This window comes from Python bivittatus, unplaced genomic scaffold (genome assembly GCF_059951505.1).
Source record: "Python bivittatus isolate LINGU-HERP-01145 unplaced genomic scaffold, Pbiv_v1 ctg000700_np1212, whole genome shotgun sequence".
In the NCBI taxonomy this organism is placed as follows: Eukaryota; Metazoa; Chordata; class Lepidosauria; order Squamata; family Pythonidae; genus Python; species Python bivittatus.
The window spans coordinates 60,914,715-60,939,433 of NW_028277098.1; the positions used below are offsets into that span (position 1 = coordinate 60,914,715).

The 24,719-nt window shown below is 39.3% G+C and overlaps 1 protein-coding gene across 10 annotated transcripts in view; it reads right to left on the reverse strand.

Moving 5' to 3' along the window:
- Nucleotides 1-24,719, reverse strand: part of PLEKHA6 (pleckstrin homology domain containing A6) — a 200,642-nt gene that overhangs the window by 70,085 nt on the left and 105,838 nt on the right. The window lies entirely within an intron of this gene.

Below are 24,719 nucleotides of genomic sequence, written 5' to 3' on the forward strand. Positions count from 1 at the left end.
GTCTACTGAATCAGGCCAGTGATCTTTATTTATTTGTTTATGAGATTTGTCTGCCACCTACTAATAACTAATTCATTACAGCCTGTACTTGATTAATAGCAGCTCTCCAGAAACTCAGAGAGAATTGGGTCTTTTTCCTCAGATCTTTTTTTAGTTATTAGTGCTGGTGCTTGAACCTTTTGGACATGAGTCATGTGCTCTATTGCCAATCTAGGTATGATCATTCCCTCCCCCTCCACCCAAGAAGAAAGCAGAAGTAAGAGAAAGGCTATTCCTCCCTCCCTCTTTAACCAAAATCTTGACAATTCCCCTTAAAAGAGAAAGAGAAAATATGTATTTTTCATGGGAGCTGTGAGATGAATACATATGTGCACTTTTTTTTTTAAAAAAAACTTCATTCTATTACTATAGGATCAGGACCTGCATTAACAAGGTTTTTGCCAATATGAATGACAGAATCACATTTGCAACACTTTGCAACAAAATGTTATGCATCTTTCTTCAGAAAAGGCCTTCCATGCTGGAGGAGATGCAAGGGGGATTGCACAAGCAAAGCACCCTGTGCTTATTTTCATCACAGTAACTGATGGCTCACTGAAAAATTACCTCTAACCCACTTTGTCCAGTGGTTCTTATTCCTAGTAGTCCCTACGCACATTCTTGGTGAGTGTTGAATGTACTTAAATTATAGTCTTAAAGCAATATCCACAACATATCAGCATCACCAAGATTCTAAAATATTTTCCCTTTTATATAAGTCAGGGCAGGACTGTTGCATTTATTTCTCATGTAGAAGATCTTATTTCTGAATCACTACTGCACAAAACCCTCTTGTTGCCACTGCCACAGAGAACACTGTCCCAATACAGACAGACAGGGATCAAAAACAGTCCTCTGTGTTTGAATCAGCCTGTTTTACACATTACAAAATAGACCTGTTTTGTAATTTGCCTTCATGTGCCACAGTAAATTGCATCATTGTTGTTGTTGTTGTTCAGTCGTTAAGTCGTGTCCGACTCTTTGTGACCCCATGAACCATATCGCGCCAGGCCTTCCTGTCCTTCACTGCCTCCCTGAGTTTGCTCAGTTTCATGCTCATTGCTTCAGTGATGCTATCTAACCATCTCATCCTCTGCCGTCCTCTTCTCCTTTTGCCTTCAATCTTTCCCAGCATCAGGGTCTTTTCCAAAGACTCCTCTCTTCGCATTAGATGACCAAAGTATCTGAGCTTGAGCTTCATTATCAATCCTTCCAATGAGCAGTCAGAGTTGATTGCATCATATCCATGCCCAAAAAGATGCTACTTAAAACACTTTATGTTTCCTACTTTGAAAGAAAGTAAGACCGATAGGAATTGAAATGTCCTGATAGACCATTCTCACCACCTTTTAGTGCACCTCCTCAGAGTTCCTACCGGGAAGCCAGCTTCTCCTTTTGAATACTACAGGCTGTAAAGAGCTCAGCTGGAACATTTCATCCCTGCCCTTCCTGATTTTCAACTTTTCTTTCTAAAGAAACTGAGAAAGCCACTCTATAGCCACTGAGCCTATTCAGTCCCTCTGAAATGCTCATTTTTCTTTGGTGGGGGGATGCCTCACTTTTTCACACCCCTAGTTTTTCAACAAGGTTTTATTTCAGTTTTACTGACACTCACCACCTGAGTTCCCTACTAAAAGGACTGACAGTATGTAAATAGGTTTTTAGACTAAACTGCTGGATGGTCAGTTGTGACATAAGATATCCCACTGTAGCTTCCATAGCAGGTTGTCTATGAGTACATCTTGGAAATGGAAATTACAGTCTGCCTTTGACCCTGGTTTAAAAGTAACAATCCAGTGTACATACAAGTACTATCCATTACTCCTGCCTGAAATGTTTTTACATCCTCCAGACTACTCCTCATCCATCAAAAAGCTGCTGCACCTATAGAACATTTACAGGAAACTGCTGAATTTTGAACAGATAAGCTGTCACAGTAATAATCAACGTCTTATATGGAGATTTCAACGTCTTTTCAGCCTCAATGGAGATTTCTCTGTAATGATCTGACAAAAACAACATCTACACTGATGGCTGTAATGAAATGGAAAACTGTATACATAATACATCAATGAGGACACAAATCATGACTTTGGCATCCAGTGGTTTTTACCTTACCTGGTTAGAAGCTGTTTACAGTCTCTAGGCTGCTGCACACAAACATCTATCACCACTTACAATAAAGCTTTTGCTAATAGCTGCTGTGGTTTAATTAGAAACATAATCATTTCATACCTTGAGTCCATAGTACATTAAAATTTAGGAGAATATTAACACAGTCATGTGTTGCTGTTGTTGTTTTAAGCAAGCTCATTAATGAGACATCAGAAACCATGCAACCTGTTTTTGATAGCTCCTTAAGGATTATTATGACCACCATTTCTTGGCAGAGATCTAAAAACAACACTTTGGAAGTTTCAAATAGCCTTCTGCCAGAAAAATGTTTTGAGAATTGGACTGCCTGAACACTGCAAACAACAGGCATAAACCGGGAGGCATGCAAAGTTAGACAGGAGCTTGCAGAATTCACGTGTTCTGTTACTACTCCAAAATTTGCAGGCAACAGACAGGACCTCCAATTTGCATACATCCCAATGACATCATGATCAATTGCAGTGTTAACATTAACTGCAATTGTATACTTTCCCATCCCTATCACAACCGATGCACAAATAAGAGCTTTTTGTGAAATGTTATTCTCAATCTGCTCTGGAACTGTATGTAGCAGACTATTTTAGTATAGTAAGTTGATGCTCCACTGATTCCAGACCGAGAGATATCAGGCCATTTCCTGATATCTTCTATAGAGTCAACAATTTAAAGTTATTATTATCATAGCATGCAAACGATAAGAAATTTTGGACCATATCACCTCAAACTGTTCTCCAAGTGCAATGGTATTTTGTCTGACTTTGGGAGACAGGAGGAAGAGCCACAACTAGGCAACAGTCAGATAAAAAGCAGCTGAGACTGCAGAAGGAATGGGGTCATGGCAAATGTCTCAGAAGGGACCCTTTCTAGTTTCTTGGACTGTAAAGGTGAAGTGGGGAGAGGTGTAGTTTCAGATTTGCAAGATTCTGTTAATGTAACCTTACAATAAATACAGAGCTAGTACTCATGGGTGCGCTTCTTGTCTGGAATACCTCACAAGGCTGATACCACATGAAGTAACTATAGTACATGCATTGAGTTAATCCACTAGAGACAGATATAGAATACTTCTCTTCCTGATACATACACAAGGAAGGGTTCTGGATTTTTTTAAAACCTGAGGAACATTTAAAATAATGGATTCAGAGTCTATTGTGACACAACTGAGAATTTTCCCATTTCAGTATAATGCCTAATTCTATATAATGTGTCGAATGGTGTCCATGGAGATCCATACAATAACTACTCCATGAGCTTTTTGTACTTTTACAGTTGTAGCATACTGACTGGAACAAAAATATTAAATTACAGCAGCCAAAACAAATCAAGTCGGCAGGGCTCTGTGATGTGCCTTTCCGGACACAGATTTTAATTAGAATGCATTATGTTATCTTGGCCTGCTGAGCTTTATTAGTTTTATGTTTACAAAAAGCAGGCTGTCATTTCCTATGCACACACTCACGCACACACATCCATATCAAAGAAGGGATAAACAAGTTTTTAATGACTTCCTACAGACCAAATCACTATTTTAATCCCATCTCATGGATTAAATGAACATACAGTATGATCAACCTGGCATGTGAATGGCACTAGTGCAAATTTCTAGCTTTCTTGTAGTAGGATGGGAAATATTCCATACAATTTTATGCAACCTTTTTCATATATTATATTCTCTCTCAGTGCCTCCTATGAAGGTTTAAAAGGAAAGAGCATGAAAAAACTCCAAAATAGGAAGTCCTGCAAAGCAGGTGGCTAAACTACTCCAGAAACTGTACTTGGCAGAGAACAATGACCATATATATTGGGTGTGAATGAAGTATACTGTATTGAATGAAGAGTTGAGCAAGGCTGGTCTAGACAGTTTGGTCTGGGCTACCTCCCCAATAAATATTAAATACTTGTGAGCAAAGTCTCCGCTGTAAGAGATGGGGATGTAAGGATGTTCACAAGAACAGAATGACAGAATTTGGATGCAGAAAAATTATGGCCAATTTATTCAGACTGTGCTAATTTATTCCCTCTAGTTAAGCAGCCTGGGAAGCACCTAGCCAGGATAATAATGGCTCTTGCCTTTGCTGCAGAGAGTTTCTCTACCTCAGGTTGAAGAACTTACTAAGTTTCCCATGTTTAATTCAAAGTTTCCAAACCTGGTCTTTACCCCTTCTTACTAAGCATGGTTTTACATTTAGGGAAACTGGAATGTTTTATTTAAAACAGCCTTTGTATTAAATATGGTGTAATAAAATCAACCACAACACTCTCCCTAACTTTTCCTCAAATTAGCAATAGTTACCCAAATCCAGAGTCAGCAGAAAGCTGAGAGGTTATCAGTAATGGTAGCAAAACTACAGAATTACTTGCCCCTGATGAACATGCTTTGTTTTATAAGGATTTTCCAGAGTCACTTTTTATATGGCTTGCTTTTCTGCAGTAGAAGAATATTGAAAAAAAAGATGGCATTTCTTCAATAAATATTCAACTGTGCATTGGGATTTGACAGACAAGCACTGTGGTAGATCATGCAAGTCTTTAAATGTATCCATCCCTCTACCCCAAAGGAAACAGCGTCTCTTCTGGACAAGGCTACCAGTTCTGAGCTGCAGAAACACAGAGGACTATTACATGGCATGAAATGGCCACAATAGTTCTGACTCATTGCTGCCATTTAGGGTTCACCTGAATTTTACACCCAGATCTGTAGCTCTACTTTGGATACATCCCAACTTCTTTCTCCAAGCCAGTTCAAAACCCAAGACTATATTTCATCATGGCAAGGAGGCAGAGGTTAGTTTGTTCTTGGGGAATGGATTGAAGCTTTTAATAAAATGAAACAAATGCGGAGGTTTAGGAGATGAAGCATTTAATAGGACAATATGCATAAGAACAAAGACACTGAGCCTCATAATATGAAGAATTGTTTGGATTATGTTGAAAGCACCTACTGAGCAATCATTGGTAACTAACTCAGCTCACTTTGAATCGAACGATTATGTCTAATGGAAGAAAAGAGGCCATGGATATGAACAACATCACACATGGCAATGCCCTCCCAGATGGGAGTCCTTTCTGAGATGCAAAAGAAAAAGTCAAGTCCCACTTAGAATGCAGGAAACACGCAAAAGAGTTTGCTGCCTTCGTACAGATATCATGTCTAACACTCGAAAATGGCTTGTGGTGGGTAAAGCCCTCCACCCTATCTGTGAGCAGCAGAGTGCCTTGGAAATGCAGGGCTGTGCATGGCACACCCTGTTCTGTTACAAAGCACCTCATTGTTTCCCCAACCCCTAGCATTCTCAGCAGACATTTCCCTTCCTGCTGTCTTCAGTTTATCCCATTCTCAAAGCCCTTATTGTCAATCTCTGTCTTCTGCTTCTTCTTGCACTACAGTCTCCCTTCACTTGCTTCCATCTCCCCCAAACCCATCTGCTCTATGCTATCCACCATAAACTAGTAGGCTCTGCTAGTTCAGCCCTACTTCTCTCTTATACAATACAATACAATACAATACAATACAATACAATACAATACAATACAATACAATACAATACAAATAATTCAAAAGTGCTTATATATTCTTGGAATTCTCTTCTGACTCTATTTCTTTCCCCCATTGATATGCAGACTTTAACATCTCTATGCAGACAAGTAAGGATTATAAATAGACAGATTAATAAGATTCCACTTTAAAACAGAGAAAGCAAAGTGAGCTTGGAATACAAGCTATGAAAGCTAATGGTACAAATGTTCATAATATCATTAAATAATTTCATGAAGAAAGACTTCATCAGTAAAAGCAGCGGTTCAGTCTTCTCTGCCAAGAAAGTATGTGTTTCATCAGGCAACAGTGAATAATGAAAACTGAAACTTTGGTTCACAGAAGCATGGTAAAGAACTATTTATTTATTTAGAATAAATTTACATGTGCCTGGCCAGACAAATTGCTCGTATGGTAATGAAAGCACTTGCTGATGGCTTCAGCAAAACTTTATGTATTATCTTTGAGAAATCCTGGAGAATTAGTGAAAAGCCAGATAACTGGACAAAGCCTAACATTGTTCATGTCTTCCAAGAATTTCAGGCCAATAAGCTGGGCACCAATGCCTCAGGAAATTCTAGAGCAAATAATTAAGTAATCTATACAATATAAACTTCTTAAAAATAATTCAGGGATTATCAGAAATTGGCAAGGATTTGTCACAAATAAATCTTACAGACTATATCTCATCTTTTAAATCAAATCACTTCCTTAGTAGATTGTGGGAATGCTGTTGAACATGATATATCTTGATTTCAGCAACCATTTCATAAGGTAATGTTTATGAAGCCCATGATATTTTAATTAATAAGCTATTTAAATGTGGGCTGGATGATGTAACGATTAAGTGGATATATATGACTTGAAAACTGTTCTCAGTGATCATCAGAGTTCTCATTTAACTGGCGGGAGATACCATTCTTTGTATTAAAGCACTGGATATAGAAATGGAGTAAATGTTTATCAAAACTGAAGGTAACATCCTAGAAGATAGAAATAAGATTCAAAATTATTAGGTTAGATAAATGGGCTGAAAACAGCAGAAAGAAATTTAACAGAGACAAATGCCAATTTATGCACTAAGGAAACAGAAAATACATGTAAAGGTATAGAATGGGGAATATCTGACTTGGCAATAGGGCTTGTAAAAAATATCTTGTAGTATTAGTTGACTATAAACCAAACTTGAGTCAGTGTGATTTGTGTGGCATGACTGCAAAAAAGCAGTAAAAATTTAGGCTATATCACCAAAAGAATGGAAAGTAATCATGGAAAGTAATTATTCAATTTTATTTTCTGTAGGTCAGGCCTTATGCTAAGTATTGTGTTCTAGGCACCACGCTTCATGGCAGCATTCTTCTGAAAAATATCACATAGAGGAAGGTCCAAAGTGTATTCTCTATCATCTCAAAATATAGGACATGGAATAATGAGTTTAAGTTACTGGAAGGCAGATTCCAACTTAATATTAGAAAAATGTCCATACAATAAGAGCAGATTGATAATAGGACTTATTACAGAGGTGGTTGGCCTCCCCACATAGGATGTCTTCAAGTATTCAACTATCCAACTATTCAAGATAGATAGCCAGCTGTTGAAGATGATTTAATTTGGATTTCAGCACTGAGCATGGAGTCGGATTCAATGACCTAAATGTTCTGTGTTTCTATTATTCTATTTTCAGCCTTATAATTTGAATAGTGACTAAGCCTTTGATCAACAAACTGTATCAGTGAATGGATGAGTTCAATTTGTCAAGGATACTCTTAATCTTTCAGACAGATATGGGAAATTTTGCACATCTATTTCTAATCACATGTAACCATGTTGCCATTACCTAAACCTCATATTTAGAAAATAGTGTACTGAAGGATCAGTTCCAAACCATTCAACACCAGAAGCCATGAGGCCCCAGGGCTACGTGTGGCCCCTGAACCCCTTGGGTATAGACTCTCAGAGACTTTCAAAAGTTGTCCTCAAGTTATTTTTTTAATGTGACAGGGAAAATGATTAAATACATGATTGGAGAGTAGTCATATTAGATATATTTAATTCTAATTAAATGCACATGACATGATATGAAAACAAAGATTTTATATTAGCCCTACTCACTAATGTTTGGAGTGCAGTCTCCAGTATGCCACACAGAGGCTAAATTTAGCTCTCAACCTAGAAAAAGTTGTACTCTGTTCATGAGACCACAGACTCAGAAAAACCTCACTGGCTGATTACTCACATCCACATCCCACAGACTTAAATAATCCTCACATCCACTGATTACTGGTGAAATGAACTGCCATCCCTCTCTATGATCCAGTTTGGGATTATTTCCCAGATGACATTGTTGAATACTCCTCCAGAAGGAGTCTTCCCTTCTACTGTATCTACCCATTATACTAATCCTAGAGACATTAGCCAGTATGTTATGTCAGGACACTTGCCATGATGGCTGGAGCATGTCATTGTCCCTTTAACTAGCTGGTTTGCTGTAAAGAGGCAGTGCCAAAATCACATATCACTTCTGAAGCATTATGTAAACCTTCAGTTGGCTTCTGACCAGTGCTACCTTCTTACTGGCTTCAGCTTTGCTGCCAGCATTTCTGGGTTCTGTCCAGGGTCCTGATGTTTTCTTACCATACTGACTTGCACTGTGTACTCCCTCCTGCAACCAGCCTGCTGAACCCACAAATATCTATTGTTTGGACTTAAGACTTCCTCTCTTCAGCTGTGCACATCCACCCTGAATAGAAGACGTCTTTGAGGATTGGATGTACTGTATGTTTGGACTGCTCACTTATTCCATAGACAGTGTGTTTATGTCATCCTGTCTGAAATTCTGGAGTAATGCTCAGCAAAATCACACTGCCATGCAGAATTCAGAAATGTGTGCAATGCTTTTTAACTTTATTAAGGTAATCAGAAAATTGACTGTTGACAAAATCCAACGTTGTGCTCATGTTCTATTTTAAATTTGGTGTTGAATTATCTTGGTATTTATCTGTGGTGGAGTTTGAAACATAATGAAGGATCAAGAGAGAAAATCCATTTGTAATTTTACATTTTCCACTGAATATAATCTTGCAGCTATGCTGTAAATGGGGACCGTGTTACTGACATAAACTGTATCTTATTCATGGAAGCAACCATCGGAAAACATGTCCCAGATATAATAAACATCAAGTTTCTCCCAATAAGGGTACTTTTTGTGGAAATGATAAAAATAAATTGGCAGTAACTGTATGATCAGTTTCCCACACCAGACAGCAACAATAAACAAACAAATATAACTGTAGTCTTGAAAGTGTCTGTCCTTGTTTTTAGATAGTATTCTCCATTTTACTCTCCAGAACTGAAAATGAAAAAACAACAAGCAGCTTTACCAAGGGGGGGGGGGGATCTGTTTTCAGACTTCTACTTTTCAAACCAATTTCATAAATATAACCTTGCATATTATCTGTCTCTACATACATAGTTTGCTATATTACTTAATCAGTGTAACTTTTAGGCTTGTGTGGCAACTAGAAATAGGTCCAAGCAGTCTAAATGACATCAACACAGAGAACATGTTGTTACCGTGTTGGGTCAACAGTACATTTAAGTTTTGAGTAAAATAAGCCTAAATCACCAAACTATGTGGAATTTCACCTGAAAGTATGAAATAGTTTCAGCAGAATTTTCTTTTGAAAAAAATCCACAGAATTCTAGGATTTCATTGCTAATTTGTTCCTATCAACTCACGTAATAAACTTGGAGGGAGACAGTAGCACTAAAAAATGAATAACAATATAGGTAGTCCCTGGGTTAAGAACGCCCAAGTTACAGATGACCCATAGTTAAGAACAGAGCCTATTGTGGCAAAATTTGAGTTAAATACACAATGGTTCACATTAATTGCATAATACTACTTATACAGTATTATACAGTAATACTGTTCCAGCTTACATACAAATTCAACTTAAGGACAGACCTTGGGAACGGAACTCATTCTTAAACTGGGGACTACCTATATTTGTAAGGATTACAGTACAATGTGAAACAGATAGCAAATCACTTCCTAACTGAAGAGACACGCCAGGCTGAGGGGATGCTTCACATGGAAAGACAGGTATAAACTTTTTTATTATGACAATATCAGTGTTGCTGTTACCCAATACAAGAATCTGAGCAAGAACCAGGATTTGTATCTATAAATAGTATCTTCCACACCCACCCAAATGTCAAGTCAGAAGCTCCTACTTATTCCAGCTCTTTGCGTGCATCACAGTGGTCTAAACAGTATCTAAAATTGCATTTACTCATATTCATCACTTGTCCTACTTTCCATTACCTTCCTGCTTCTATCTCTGCACTTTTCCCAGCGTTAAAACTTAAGAGTGGAAGGTCCTTGGAGTAAGAATCTGTTTCTTTATCCAGAGTCATAGATGACATCAGACTACTGTCTCTTTGCATCAGAGCTTTCACATCCAATTTAACCATTCTTAGCAACTTGGAATATACCTTCAATGTGAATTTGCCTGTTTCTTTTTATTTTGACATAACAATTGAAGGTGTATCCTGTTTCTTAAGCAGCTTAAGGTGGGAAAAGACTCAACCTGAGTATACATTACAAAGCTTCTGAGGAAATTAACTTTCTTGGAGCTATCCTGTTATTTATGGACAGATATTGCCTCTGGGGTTCTGCTTAGTTACTGATCTGCTTTCCTTTCAGTCTTTATGCAGAAGGGGAGTGCTTTCATCAATTCAGCCAGAAGCAGGTCTGCCTTTATTCTCAAGCTCGTTCCTCTTTCCTTCGACATCCTTTGTAGTTATGTGTGGTTTCTGCAGCCCTTGCTGGCATACCTCCAGTTCCACACACACACCCACCCCAAATTCAGCTTTCAGGGTTCAGCACTAGCACAAGACAGACAACTTCCCCTGAATCTGTTAAATGTTTCCTCAGAAGCAGTTGCCTTGCCTGGTCCTGTTCCTGTTCCACAAACTCCTGAGTTAGAGCATCTGCTATCCTGAGCACTGCAATGCAGCAGTCACCGACAAAAATGAAGTTCCCTAAAAGCCATAATATGAAATATATAACCCTCCCCCCCCCAAAAAAGAAAAAGCAAGGCCATGAACCACAGCCCTTCCCCCAAACACTTTGGAGCATCACTTGGCAAGTCCTACCTGACGCGACGGTCTGCTCGAAACTTGAGCATGGTGGTAAATTTCAGCTGCAATTTCACTTAAAACCATGTCCCTCGAAGGTGGGTGAAATGAAAGGGAAGTCCTCCCAGAGCATAACTGGTTCCTCTAGGGCATTAGGAAATATGCCATAGTGGAAACTCTTGCACTGGCAAAGGTATGTAGTGCTTCTACACCTCTGCCTTCTTCATCAACTTCTCTGTTTCTCTGGAATTCAGGGAAGAAAGCAGTTCATCTCTGCTTTTCTGATCTGATTTCTGGGCAAGCGACAGAGCGAGAGAGAGAGAGAGAGAGGGAGAGATGGAAAGAAGGAGAGGCAGCTGCTCTCTCCCTCTCTTGAGGCACCAGGGTCTATCTAGCCTAGTCCAGCCTCATCATTCAAACAATGCTCTCAGCCTTGCATGCAGCAACAACAGCAGCCGGCAGGCATGGCAAAGGCAGGAAGGGTGGGGGAGATATTCCAAACTCGATTCTCCCAAGGAGAGAAAGGTGAAGGGTATATGGACACTGGCATACATCCAAATGCTCACACACACATATATATATGCATATTCACCCACGTGCACAAATGCACACTCACACCAGGTGCAGCAGCAGATTAATTGTGCTTTAACCTGACTACAGTCTTTCAGCAACAAGGGCTTTTTAGAAGATTGAAGGTGAAATGAATGAAACCTTGGCATTTCCTATAGTGGTAAGTCTCTTAGGATCCCCAAGGGGTTCCAAGTACTTTCATAGGCAAGAAAATAAGGCTGAAAGATTCCATAAAAATGACACATTTACAAATATATAAGAATAGAATTTTTCTTTCAAATTTCTATCACTTTCTTTTCTACTCCATTTTATTTCTTCATGCTGCCCTACTTCACTGATTACTTATTTTGGTCAAGTGGTCATAATTTTTTCCTTAAATCCCTTCTCATGTCAGTTTATTAGGCAATATTGGGTTTACTTAAACTAAAATGTATACATGTGTAAATGTGTAGAGTCACTGGGAGTTGGGTGGCATATAAATTTAATAAATTATTATTATTATCTCATAGTTCAGTAATTATGGTTTATACTCATCAGTCTGTCTGAATTGTTAATCTATCCATAATTTTGCTATCGTTTATTTATTATATTTTCTGCCATGTGATTTACAGCAATGGTCCTCTAAGCCACTCAACTACCAACAAAATAAAAACAACCGATAGACAGCATCCCAGGACCCATAAGGCCCAGCTGTTTTCCTCCAGGGTTCTAACTCTGGAGAGGGAAATCTAATACAGTATTCCTCCTTCTACTTCTCTAACAGCCTTCAAAACTGGCTCTTTCCAATATCAAGAAAACCAGACTGGGAGGCCCTGCTCACTGCCACTCGTGCCCTCTCGTCTGCAAAACACTTTATATGCCCTTGAAGAGGTGTCATTAGTGGTGACCTTAGTGGTGCCATGTGCACCAAATAACAGGCGGTACCTGAACAGAATGTGACAGCACAGGTGCCGCCTGTTATTTGGCACATATGGCACCACTACTTCATGAGCTGCATTGGTTCCTGGGGTGCTTCTGAGTGCATTTCAAGGGGCCTCTAAAGCCCTTCATGGCTTGGGACCAGGTTATTTAAAGGACCATCTCTCCCTGATTGTTTCTACCCATTTCATACAGTCTGGCAGGATGAACATGCTTCTGGTCCCATCAGCTAAGGAATGCCAGCTGGTGAGGCCCAGAAGGTGAGCTTTCTCCCCATAGTGCCCACCTTTTGGAACATTCCCCCACCAGATATTAGTTTGGCCCTGACCTCCTGGCCCTAAATACCTGGTTTTGGCCCTGGGGCCCTGAGTGTGTAAAGCGTCCCGTCTCCCATTTGTGTTGACAATTAATGATATATATCTCTTAGCTGCTATGTGTTTTAATTTTGTAATTGTAATTGTAGTTGCTTTTTTAAAAATTGTTAATATTGTTTGCCACCCAGAGTGACTTGTTGAGATGGGCAGCTATATAAATTGATTGAGAAAGAGAGAGAGAGAGAGAGAGAGAGAGAAAGAACGACAGACAGACAGAAAGACAGACAGACAACCCTAACTGGAAAGCTTCAAAAGGGTTATTGTGGAGGACTAGAATGGGGAATATTCAGAAACCTACCCTCCATCATACTTCAGAGTTTGACTTAATTGTTAAAGTCTTTCCCTCTTATTACACGCTGTTGAGAAGGAAGAAACATGGAGAAAATTAGAAAGATGTAATGTCTGGAACTGAACTCTTTAGTAGTAGAATCGTAGAATCATAGAATCATAGGGTTGGAATGGACCTTGGAGGTCTTGGAGGTCTTCTAGTCCAACCCCGTGACCAAGGCAGGAGTCCTCACACCGTACGTGTACATTTTATTTCCATTGTCAATTTGTGTCCCAAAGAGAGGGAATCAAAAACTCCAATCTTGTGAGGCTTTAATTCCAATTCTTCAGAAACATACACATCAATGATGGCTTACCAAAATATGCAAACCCACACATTTGCAATATTAAAAGCCATGGATCAATTGCAAGACCAGTGTTTCCGTTTGGTAGTTGACAAACAATTCTATATTACCCATATGATACAAGCTGTTATCAATAATGCTCATATTCATACAACACACTAAACTGGAAACCAGAGTTTACAAACCACCCAGCTAAACTTAGCATTCTCTCTTATTGATTGTGCAAACCAGGCAATCACTTCAGGCCATAAGGTGGCATGCCTGCTTTAGCTGAGTATGTTGTGTGAATATAGTCATTGTGGTTTGTTAACCACTGTTTATGCTTAGTTTGGTGTGTGAACACAACTGTAATGCTAGCCTTTAGTTTACTGTGATGTTAATTAGCTTCAGGCTCATACACTGCCCATTTTCGGGGGGGGGGGGGGTTGCAAAAATTTTGAAGTTCTTCCTTCCATTTTCAATTAAATACAGTTACTGTTATTTCCAAAACCAGACAAATTGTAATTGAGCTTAACTATGAATTTTTATATAGAAGAAATTGACTGAAAAAAGTATAGATATTTACAACAGTATTAACAATATAGATAATCATGACAATAATTTAAAAAGAGGAAATAATAAGAAAATGCTTGAAAAAAAAACCAGTACTCCAAAAAATTTGACCCTGCTCCTTGAAAGTCTACTTTCTTATCCCTTTATTCAAAAACAAACAAACCCTTATTCAAATCTTAACACACAGCACATAACAACCCATTGCTTCAAATCACATACAGGTTTATCCTTCTATATATTCTACTGTAGTGTTTTATGAAAATATTTAGCCTGATCTCATGCCTGAAAATTTCACAATTCTTCATGTCTTCATAGATTCCAAATACTATGGAGTATGTAGTCAACAATACATATGGACTACAGATGTAACTTCAAAACACAGTGGTTGAAGTTGATCTGCATTCATATTAAGAATCCTACTGATATCAGCCCCAAATGTTACAATAATAGGACAAGACCAAACCATGCAAGTTGATGCTCAAAATTCTAAATTGCATCATCAACAGCAAGGTTAAGTTGACCGTAAGCCTTAGCTTATGAAATCATTCTTTAGGGCAGGGTTTCTCAGCCTTAGCAATTTTAAGATATATGGACTTCAACTCCCAGAATTCCACAGCCAGCATGGTGGCTGGGGAATTCTGGGAGTTGAAGTCCATATACCTTAAAATTGCCAAGGCTGAGAAACCCTGCTTTAGGGAATCAGATGTACTGATTCAGTATATTACCCAGTATATTACTCTGACACTCTGGAAAGCCTAGAAAACAGATACCACAAGAGAGGATGGAGAAAACCTATAACCCAATCTGCTCAGTTTTCTGGGATAAAATTCCTCTAACTCTGTGGGACTTATTGTAGAATAGACATACATATCTCTCTCTCTTTCTCACACACACATATTCATTCTTTCAACCGAGTCTCCCTTTCTAATCTTTCACACTTTGATCTGTTTTATTTCTCAGCCTCTCTCCAACATCTACACTTTTCTTGTTGGTGCAACATTAGCTGGAACATTTTCAGCCAGGACTTTGGAAGGGATGAGACTGAGGGCTCTGCCACTGGAAGTCACTCATTTAAATGTGATAGGAAGCTGGGCTCACTCAAAACTGAGGAAGTTGAAAGGAAGGAAGTCCTTTTTCTTCTTCCATTCACCTTCCCCAGTATATTACTCTGACACTCTGGAAAGCCTAGAAAACAGATACCACAAGAGAGGATGGAGAAAACCTATAACCCAATCTGCTCAGTTTTCTGGGATAAAATTCCTCTAACTCTGTGGGACTTATTGTAGAATAGACATACATATCTCTCTCTCTTTCTCACACACACATATTCATTCTTTCAACCGAGTCTCCCTTTCTAATCTTTCACACTTTGATCTATTTTATTTCTCAGCCTCTCTCCAACATCTACACTTTTCTTATTGGTGCAATATTAGCTGGAACATTTTCAGCCAGGACTTTGGAAGGGATGAATATGAATATTCATATTCATTCCTGGGAAGTTGATAACAATTGTAGAGTCCAAAGAGGCTCTATAATCTACATATTTAAGCTTTATTATTACTTCTGCTATCTATTGTAGTGCTACCAGATCTGGGCTGCAAATTCTGGAGAACCACTACCCAGCAGCAGACTTGATGCAGGAAACACTAGCTCCTTGCTGTCATCTAGTGGTCATCTGGAACTTTTGCATCCTAGATCTGGTAACATTCTACCTTTAGCTGCCTTTTCTAGATTACTAAAGAGTTCAGTTCCAGACAGCAGCTTCCTACATTTCCCAGTGAGCACTGGTACATTCAGAAGTCTCCATCCACCATACATTAGACCTACTTGCAAGACATTTTGTCAGCCTTTCAAGGTAGACCAGATCAGGAAACAGATTTTACAGGACAACTAGAAGTAGAGTTTATTGTTATAATAACAATCTTGCAAGTCTGCCTCTCTTTCCCTTTCTTCTCAGGGAGTTCAGGGGGGAGGGAAGTAGTCTGAATCTGTTTGTAATATTCTCCCACTTCTGTGGACTTAACAAATGCTTCTTCTCCACCTGTTTCCCTAATAGCCTCTTGATTCCTTCTCCAAGGTTGTCTCCCTGGCTCCGTGCAAGTTCATAGGAAAACTTCATCAAGTGAAACATCAGCCTTACAGCCTTTCCACCTGCCATTTTGACCACACTGGCCAGGAATTACAGGGGTTGTAATACAGCACATATGGAGGATTTTTTTCTATGATATCTGGAAAGAGGTACATTGCCTCTCATGCTTTCCCTGTCTGAATAGGGAGGCAACTACAAAACTAAGTGGGTATGACTAAGAGAGAGTTTTGGTATAAACTGCAGCTGAAGTGCCATAGGAGCACCCATGCTCAGAGAGTTGGAAGGGGCCATAAAAATCATTAAGTCTAATGCCTGCTCCATACAGGAATCCAAATTGAAGCACCCAGATAGATGGCTGTCCAGCTCTGATAGTTAATTTGAGTGGCATGTATTGGGAAGCATCGTATTTGTGAAATGAGTAGGTGGCTCTCTTGCCCCTGCTTGAGTTGAGAATAAATTTCAGCCTAAGGAAATAGGGCTGACAAGTAAAAGAAGGTCACCTTCACACAGAATTTATTACCTTCTCAGCTGCTTTCTCTTGCAGAGAGCATAGGTGTGTGGTGAGGGAGAGAGGGAGAGGGAGAGGGAGAGGTCCTCACTCCAATCTCATCTTCATGAGCTAGGCTGACTGACGTACAGATCTTCTCGCAGTGTGACCTTTTCTGTCAACCAAATGAAGATGCTACACACAATGAGCCTTTGTTTCTTCTTTTTTGCAAGAAAAACCATTTCCCTATAAAGAAATTTCCAAACAGCATTTAATAATGTCCAGAAAGCTTGAGGCCAGATCTGTGTAAAGCGGATGGTAGGATGTTGGACTATTGTTACCTTACTGCACATTCTGCTCCACTCTGTTTCCAACATCCCAGTGTGCTATCTGACAGCTGTGACAGCCACTAGTTATCAATCACATCTCTGTCTATCCCATGGTGTTGGGAACAGTGGCTAATGAATGTCAAAAACAAGCATTCCTGGCTTCAAGCAATATTCCTGAATCTGCTGAAATCCACTGTTGGGATCCACACACGCCTGCCCACCGTCCACCTTTAATAACTTTATCATTATTATCTCTAAATAGTGTATTTTCTCTTCACAAAATACCAGAGTAGATAACTCTCAAGAAGCAATGGTCTCTCTCTCTCTCACATACCAAAACACAAAGACATACATACGGAGAAAGAATATTTCCATAAAAGTAATTGTCAGATCAACCATTGAGTCTTGATGTCATTTACTACTTTGCTGCTTTATTCTGGAAAAATGAAGGGGAAGAAAATTCCTACAATTCATTAAGTAAAAAAAGCACTGTCTGACACATGTAGCACAATACTCCAAAGTGGCTTGGGGAGATTTCGATATTATGCTTTAAACTACTTCATTTTGTGGAACTTCATTTCTATCTGGCCTCTGTTTATTCAGGTAAACCACAAAGTCACAAAAACGTATTCCATATGACCATGTCCATGAATTACAATTCAGTGTTTCTCAAACTGGGCAACTTTAAGATGGGTGGACTTCAGCTCTGGCTGGGGGAATTCTGGGAGTTGAAGTCCACCCATCTCAAAGTTGCCCAGTTTGAGAAACACTGAACTACATATACAGTAGTTCTTACAAATGCCTCTAAAAGCACAAGTGCAGAACCCAAAGCCCCAGAGTAGCCCTCCCAGCATCCTGAGAATGTACCCTTGAAATTTGGTGACAAAGCACCCAATTTGGTGAACATTTTTTTTCATTCTTCCCCTCTCAATTAAAAGCGAGAGGGGAAGCAGGAAGCCTCTGGGAAGCAAACTACTTCCATTCCACTCTTACTACCTCCCTGAACGGCCAGAAAATATGAAATTTGAAAAGCTTATGCTCAGATCTGATATAGAATTCAATTCAACATGGAAACAATTCCTGGGTTATAATTTCACATATGTGCTTCTGCTGCAAGTTTGAGTTTCTTCTAACATAAGATTCTAACAAATTAGCTTCTTTATGATTTTCTAAATAAGGGTAGAATTTTTAGACTGGGCGGAAATTATTGGAATCTCTCATCTTGATTTATAACTTATACGATACTGGTTATTCTTGTTCATAACTACATATTATCTTGATTTTAACAATGATATGCAGTTTTAAATTGACACTGAATCATTTAATAAGTAGAACCAAACTAATGTTACTTTGTAAACTTTATTTAATTTTGTAATGTTTCTAAATCTCTTCCCTAATTACTTTTCTTGCTTGTCTTATTTTTCCTTCTGTTTTAAAATATTTTAATAAATAAATTAAAAGCGCATGCTTTTGGTAATATGTTATTAGGAGAGAAGGTTTCACACATTAGATTCATGAATCTTATGGAAGGATGAACTGCCCTGAAACAGAAAAATGTCACATGAGATTATCAAGGTCGCAGGCTTTTCTCTGCAGTCAGCTGCCCAGCTTAAGCACATAAGCACTTGCAGAGAAAAGGAAAAAAGTTTCAAACTCCTCAGAAACACCTGCTACCTGGCACTTAGAGTTCAAAAGAAAGAAGTTTAAAAGAAGCCAGAGTAGGTAAACAGAAGGGGTGAGATGGGGGGTTCTTCTAGGTTTGGCAGGAGAGGTGACCGGATAAGGGATGGAGCAGAGGAGGCAACAGCTGGCAGACCCAAAGGATCCAGGGCCAGAGAGAAGATCCAGGAAGGTGCCTGAGGTAGCTCAAACCAAAGAACTACCCATAGAAAAGAGCCAGCAGAAAGAAAATGTAGGCCTGGACTCTAGATGGTGGCAGAACAAACTCTATGTAGTTCAGGCCCTGGATAACTGGGCAAGAGAGGATTAAGAGGTGAAGCTGTTAGCATTCCTAAGCTTGTAGATAACGTAGCATGGGAGGAGGAAGAAACTAGCAACCAAACAATCTGTATTATAAGCAAAGTCATTTAGTTAAGTACTAAGTATTCTAAGTATTAAATTAAGTAGGTATTACAATACATATTTGTGCTAGGTTAGTATAGATCAGTGTTTCTCAACCTTGGCAGCTTAAAGGTATGAGGACTTCAACTCCCAGAATTCCCCAGCCAGCCATGCTGGCTGGGGAATTCTGGGAGTTGAAGTCCACACATCTTAAAGTTGCCAAGGTTGAGAAACACTGCTATAGGTAGAAATGCATGTAGATACACTTATGAACATAAAATCTTGTAAATACACTTTGCACAATGTTTGTATAGTAACAAACAGCACTAACTTCCCTCATTAGCTGCGTGTGTGTGGGTCTGACTTCTCTCCTATCCATTCCTACTCTCCAAGAGACCTTTGAATTAAAATTCTAAGAGTCCCAACAGCTTCTAAAAGACTAGCTGAGAAGCAAGTTGGGCCACCTTCCCCGTGTTAGCAGCATAGCTGCTCAGGTAATCCCATCGAAGAAACTGGAGCAAAATAAGGAGAAGAGGTAAGTGCAGAACCATTGGGAAAAATATTTGACACACATAGTACAATACTGAGAGAATGTCAGAGACACATAAACAAAGGCAAAAACTCTGTTATGAGTGAGCAGCTAACCCCAGGGAGCAAGACAGGCAGAGTCCTGCCCCCAGAGTAGGAGCCAGATAACTCCCGGCAGCGCAGATTTTTATCTCTCCTTCGTTCAATATTAATTGACTCAGCAACTGATGCATTAACATGTCCCAACGGCCATTTTCTCTTCCAGTGCAGTAGCGATTTCTCTTTCTCATGAAATTCCTAGCCATCTCTTTATGCAACACCTTCCCACCCACCATACTTTCCAGAAATGGTGGATCAGCTTGGTATAAGAATTCTTGGTATAGATTTGCCTTCTGCTTTGTTCACCAATATGAACATCTTGCAGAAAGGGCTAGCCAAGAGGGAGATCAGCCTGCAGTTGTACTGACTCCCAGCTAGGCCACCTGCATGTGGTCTGACTCTAGCCCTGACTCATAGGCACTAAGCTGAAAACCTATTCACGCACCTCAGAGCAACATCTGCCCCTGCTAATTGCTTCTGCTGTGGGCAGCTGTTAGACAATTGGGGCTCATCCTCTCTTTACATGCAAAGTTCAAGGAGCAATGTACGCCAGGGACTCAGAGCACCATTTGATATGCTTTTCTTTCTGGAACCTTATTCAGAATCTGATCATTACATACATATCTCTCAAAGCACATCAAATAATGCAGCCCAAGGCAATGACTGTGCCTCCAATATACAAGGATGGTTTAACACAGAAGTAAGGAACAAGTGGTTCTCCAGATGTTTGGTTCTCTTATCTTTAAAATGTAGACACCTCTGGGATGAGATTCAGCTGGTGTTTTCCAGACACCTTGCTATGATATTGTGGGTAAAGTTTCCTTTAATGTTTGTACCTGAAGGTATGAGAAGGAATGCTACCACTTTCTACTCTACGATCATAGTACACAGTCTTACTTTGGAAAGGAAACCCAATGCCCAGCCAAAAACAAACAGCTATAACTTGATGGTTTTAGAGACAAGTAACTATAATCACATCTTTTACTCAGCAACATAGAAAAGAACTGGCTGCTTTAAGGAATTGCAGACAGGTGTTGTGCTTCTAAGCATCTCTTTGGAAAGACATCTAAAGTGTTTGGCAATCTTAGTATGAAGGTGATTTGGGAGTCAGGCAGCAGGTGTTTAGAACCTATGAGAAAACCCATTTCTTTTTTTCTTTCTTTCTTCTGATAGGCTGCTTCTTCATCACATGGCTGGAGGGAGAGGCTTTGCTTCTCTTTCTCTAACTCAGGTCTTTCTTGAGACTTCTAGCCTGTTCTTCCCTGAAAACTGTAATCAGTGGCTCCATTTTGGTTGTTAACACATGGACAACTGCCATAAAATCATTTAGAGCACTAGCACAGCATTCATCATTAAAATTTAGGTTTTGATGGTTTGGTATTGTCTGGGAATATTAGCTGGGTCACCAATTAATGATGGTGAAACTCTAGTTAAAAGTTATTCAGGTCTAAGTCAGCAGCAAGTGTTTTCCCTTTGTTACATCATTCTCCTGAATGGGGCTGGCAAGCAAAATACTTCTATTTATAGGAGAAAAGTGCACTGGCCTGGTCTAGCTTCATTCTTGTTCATCAAGGGCCACAACAAAGAGACACATAGGCTCTTGGATTAAAAAATATATATCTACTGGCTTACTTGACAACTTAAGGACAATAGGGAGAGAGAGATGCATAGAAGTTGACAAAAACCATGCAGGATGGAGATAACAACTCTCTTAAGAAAGAGAGATGACCTGTAATGCTCCTATTTAACCAAGGGGCACCAGATCTGGACATGACCACAGAAAAGTTGAGGCATGACAGGCAGATGGCACAAACAATATGTTAAGAGAAAGTCTCAAGGCCTTGAGAGAGAGAGAAAAGTACATCTCCAGTTCTGCATAATGGAAGAGGCACAGTGTATTAAGCAAGTAAAGACTAACACAGGTTTTTAGGCAAGCTCTAAAACAGATTTCTACTAGTCATCATGATAATCCTATTAGGTAGAGGAGAACAATTCCTGTTCTTCTCGCTCTTATTCCTGTGCAGGTCCAATGTGTATATTAGGCAATTAGGAATAACATCAAGGATTAGTTGAATATGATAACATCTTCTTCTTTTTTTAATGGCAGTTGTTACAATGTAGACAGCCAGAGCACCATTCCCATTCAGGATGATTAATTTTGATAATTTAGTTCTGAATATATTCACCCAGAGCGCTTGTAGCATTGAGTGGATTAAAACTAATGATGTGAAACTGACTGGATAAGAAATTATTATGAAAGCAACATAGTAAACATTTAAGTTATGATGTTCTGTGACCATGTCAGAAACATGATTACACAAGAGGAGACTAATGCTTCTAACCATCATTTGCCCTAGCATGGCCATTTGCTTTCACTTAGGCTTGAAATTATTGTGTTGCTATATAATGATTGCATCTCCAGGGACACAGGAAAGTTAATCTTGAAAGGAACACTATAACAAGACTGTCATAACAGAAGAGAGGGCAATTCTGAATGTGTATCCAAGCAGAGAAAATATGTGTTTTGGGAAGGTATGTTGTATCTCTGCTTTCAATTTGCAGATGTGCTTTTTACAAACATTTTTGGATGATAGCAGGAAGGAAACTTTTTCAATGAAGTTATGGTTTAATGACACCCTGCAAATTAGAGAATCTCTTATCAAGAGAATATTGTACTATTCTATTAGACATAACTGCATTTTCATCCACATAAAAAGCACCTTTTGTTTTCCTGGCACCGCATAAAGGTATGAGTCTCAGGTCTTTTATAGGTTCACTCATAAAGTGAACTGCCTTTGGACCTTAAATAGAAAGTAATCACTGCATAGCTAACAGTCCTAAAGGCTAAAACAATTTTAAGATTAATTGCTCATTTTGAATATTAAATCATTCCTTTGAAATAAAAGTTAGTGGACTAAAATATCTGCCACAAATACATTTGATTGTATTCTTCTAACTAAAATATTTGACCCTCACAGTCTCATCAAGTTGAGTTCTGAATATGAAATAGTTTAATTGTTTAACACATTTTGCTGGGCTTTTATAATGTATTCCTGTGGCCCACAGAGGGCAGAAGGGAGCAAGTACATGTTTTGCTGACAGCTAGGACTGAGGCAATTAACTGACCCGGTCAACACTCCTGTGCTTAATGTATATATGCACACTAATGGAAACCATCCCTTAATGCCGCCTCTGTTGCTGGAACGTCTGAGAGTTTTGCATACCCAAGATAAGTCTGTCTGGAAGAAGAGGAAGATCTGCAAAACTAGGCTTCCCCCTCCTCCCAAATGAACAGCTCTTTCAGTAGTGGAACCTAGTGTGTGTTAAATAAAAACAGTGTTTTTAGTGGGGGGGGGGGAACCTGGTGTGCAAGCCCTTCTTCATACTTGCTTTGCTCTTGACTGGGCTTGCCTGTGGAATTGCTGCCAGATCCATATTATGGAGTTTTCTGACATTCCCAAAACGCAGACATTCTTTCCCTTTTTTCTGGAGGGGAGCCCAAGCCAAGATAAAATTCCAGCAGTAGGCTTATATTAAAATAACACGAGATGCTTCCTCCAACTCTGTTCCAGCCTCAACCCAGTGTTCACTCATGTTCACCTGTCTTAAAGCAACCCAGAAAGTTTTGTCTGATGAGAAAACCATTCTCCTGAGATTGCACTGGTAAGCTGAACATAGCAAACTCTCACCTGCAAAGCACTGGACAGATCCAATATCAGCAGGTAGCATTCTTGGACAATTGCTGGCTTCCCTGTCACACAACAACCAATTTACAAGCCATTTCCCAATGCAGCGTAAACCAAACAGGATTTTCTTTTGCTTTTCCCTCATTTGCAAATACTTTCAGAGCTCACTACCCTTGGCTGAATGAGTTTGAAATGTGACCTTGGAGACAAACGACATAGCACTGGTCAGTGTCTCCAGTGGCAAAAAAAAAAAAAAAAAAAGCAGAGAAGGAACACACTGGAATGTGCATTCCATCTGATGCAGAGGATTGAAGGTAAAACTGGGTCTAGAATAGAGGTTGACAGCATTTTGGTAGCTAAGGGCCCCACTTAAAATTTTGGGTGGCTGAAGACTGCAAAGTAGATGGGGGCAAATTACACGGGGATGGGACTGCGTTTGGAGGAGAGCTTTGGAATTTTCTTTGGTTTTGACCATGATATGCCTATTGTAAAACAAATACTATCATTTGGCTCTGTTTCTTATTTAAAAATTTCAGACCATGTGTCAGCTTTCACGATGAGTGGGAGGAAAGGAAACAGGGGTTGCAAATTGTCCATTCTGCTGTAAAAATTGTGCATCGTTTTCATTTCCTACAATGTCCTGAAATCAACACATGAGAAAGACCATCACTCAGTAGTAGGTGTTTTGCACATGTAGTTTTGCATATGTAGTGTACAGTATTGTCCAAAAGACCTCACGTGGAAATTAGCTAGTGATCATGATTGTGTCATTTAAGATTAAAGGTTCGCCTAGAAATCAACCTAAATCTCTATTAGGAGGGAGAAATTGTTGGTTCCAGGATGACTGGAAGCAAACCATTAACATTTCTGGTACAATGAATGGCCATTATTGAATCTGTACTTATTAGATGAGTACTTATGTCTTGTAAATAGTGATAATAAGCAAAAAGCATGCCTTTGGGACATGTACTCTTAATATTGTTAACCTATAAAATCCTGCTCCAATGAATGGGACATCAAGACTTATCCAAAGGTTCTGTTGCAAACCCTTGGCCTTGTACAGCCTCCATTGCAAAATAATTTGGGGTCCTCCCATGCAAATCACTGAGTAAACATCAAATAAAACTACATTTTCCTTTCATTTAAGCATTACTTTAATCTTGGAATTAGGTGGGAAAGTTCTTTTGCAGCACAATACATTCTAACTCCTCTTTATAAGAGTGCAGCATAACTATGCAGTTAACAGGTTTTGCCCATTCCTGGCATAATACAGCATGCAAAAAGATCCAAATTTGATCCCAGCACTTCCAGATTAAACTAGAAAAGGACTTTGAAACTATGAAAAGCTGCTGCCAGTGAATATAAAGAAGACTGGCTAGAGAAGCCAATGATCAGTGCCATCTATGGCAGAAATTAAAATGGTAGGAGGCACTGCTGTTGCAAGGCATGCATTCTGACATACAGGAAAGTCCAATGGAAAACTCTCAGAAATCCCTCAATCCTGGAGCCAATTCTTCATAGTGA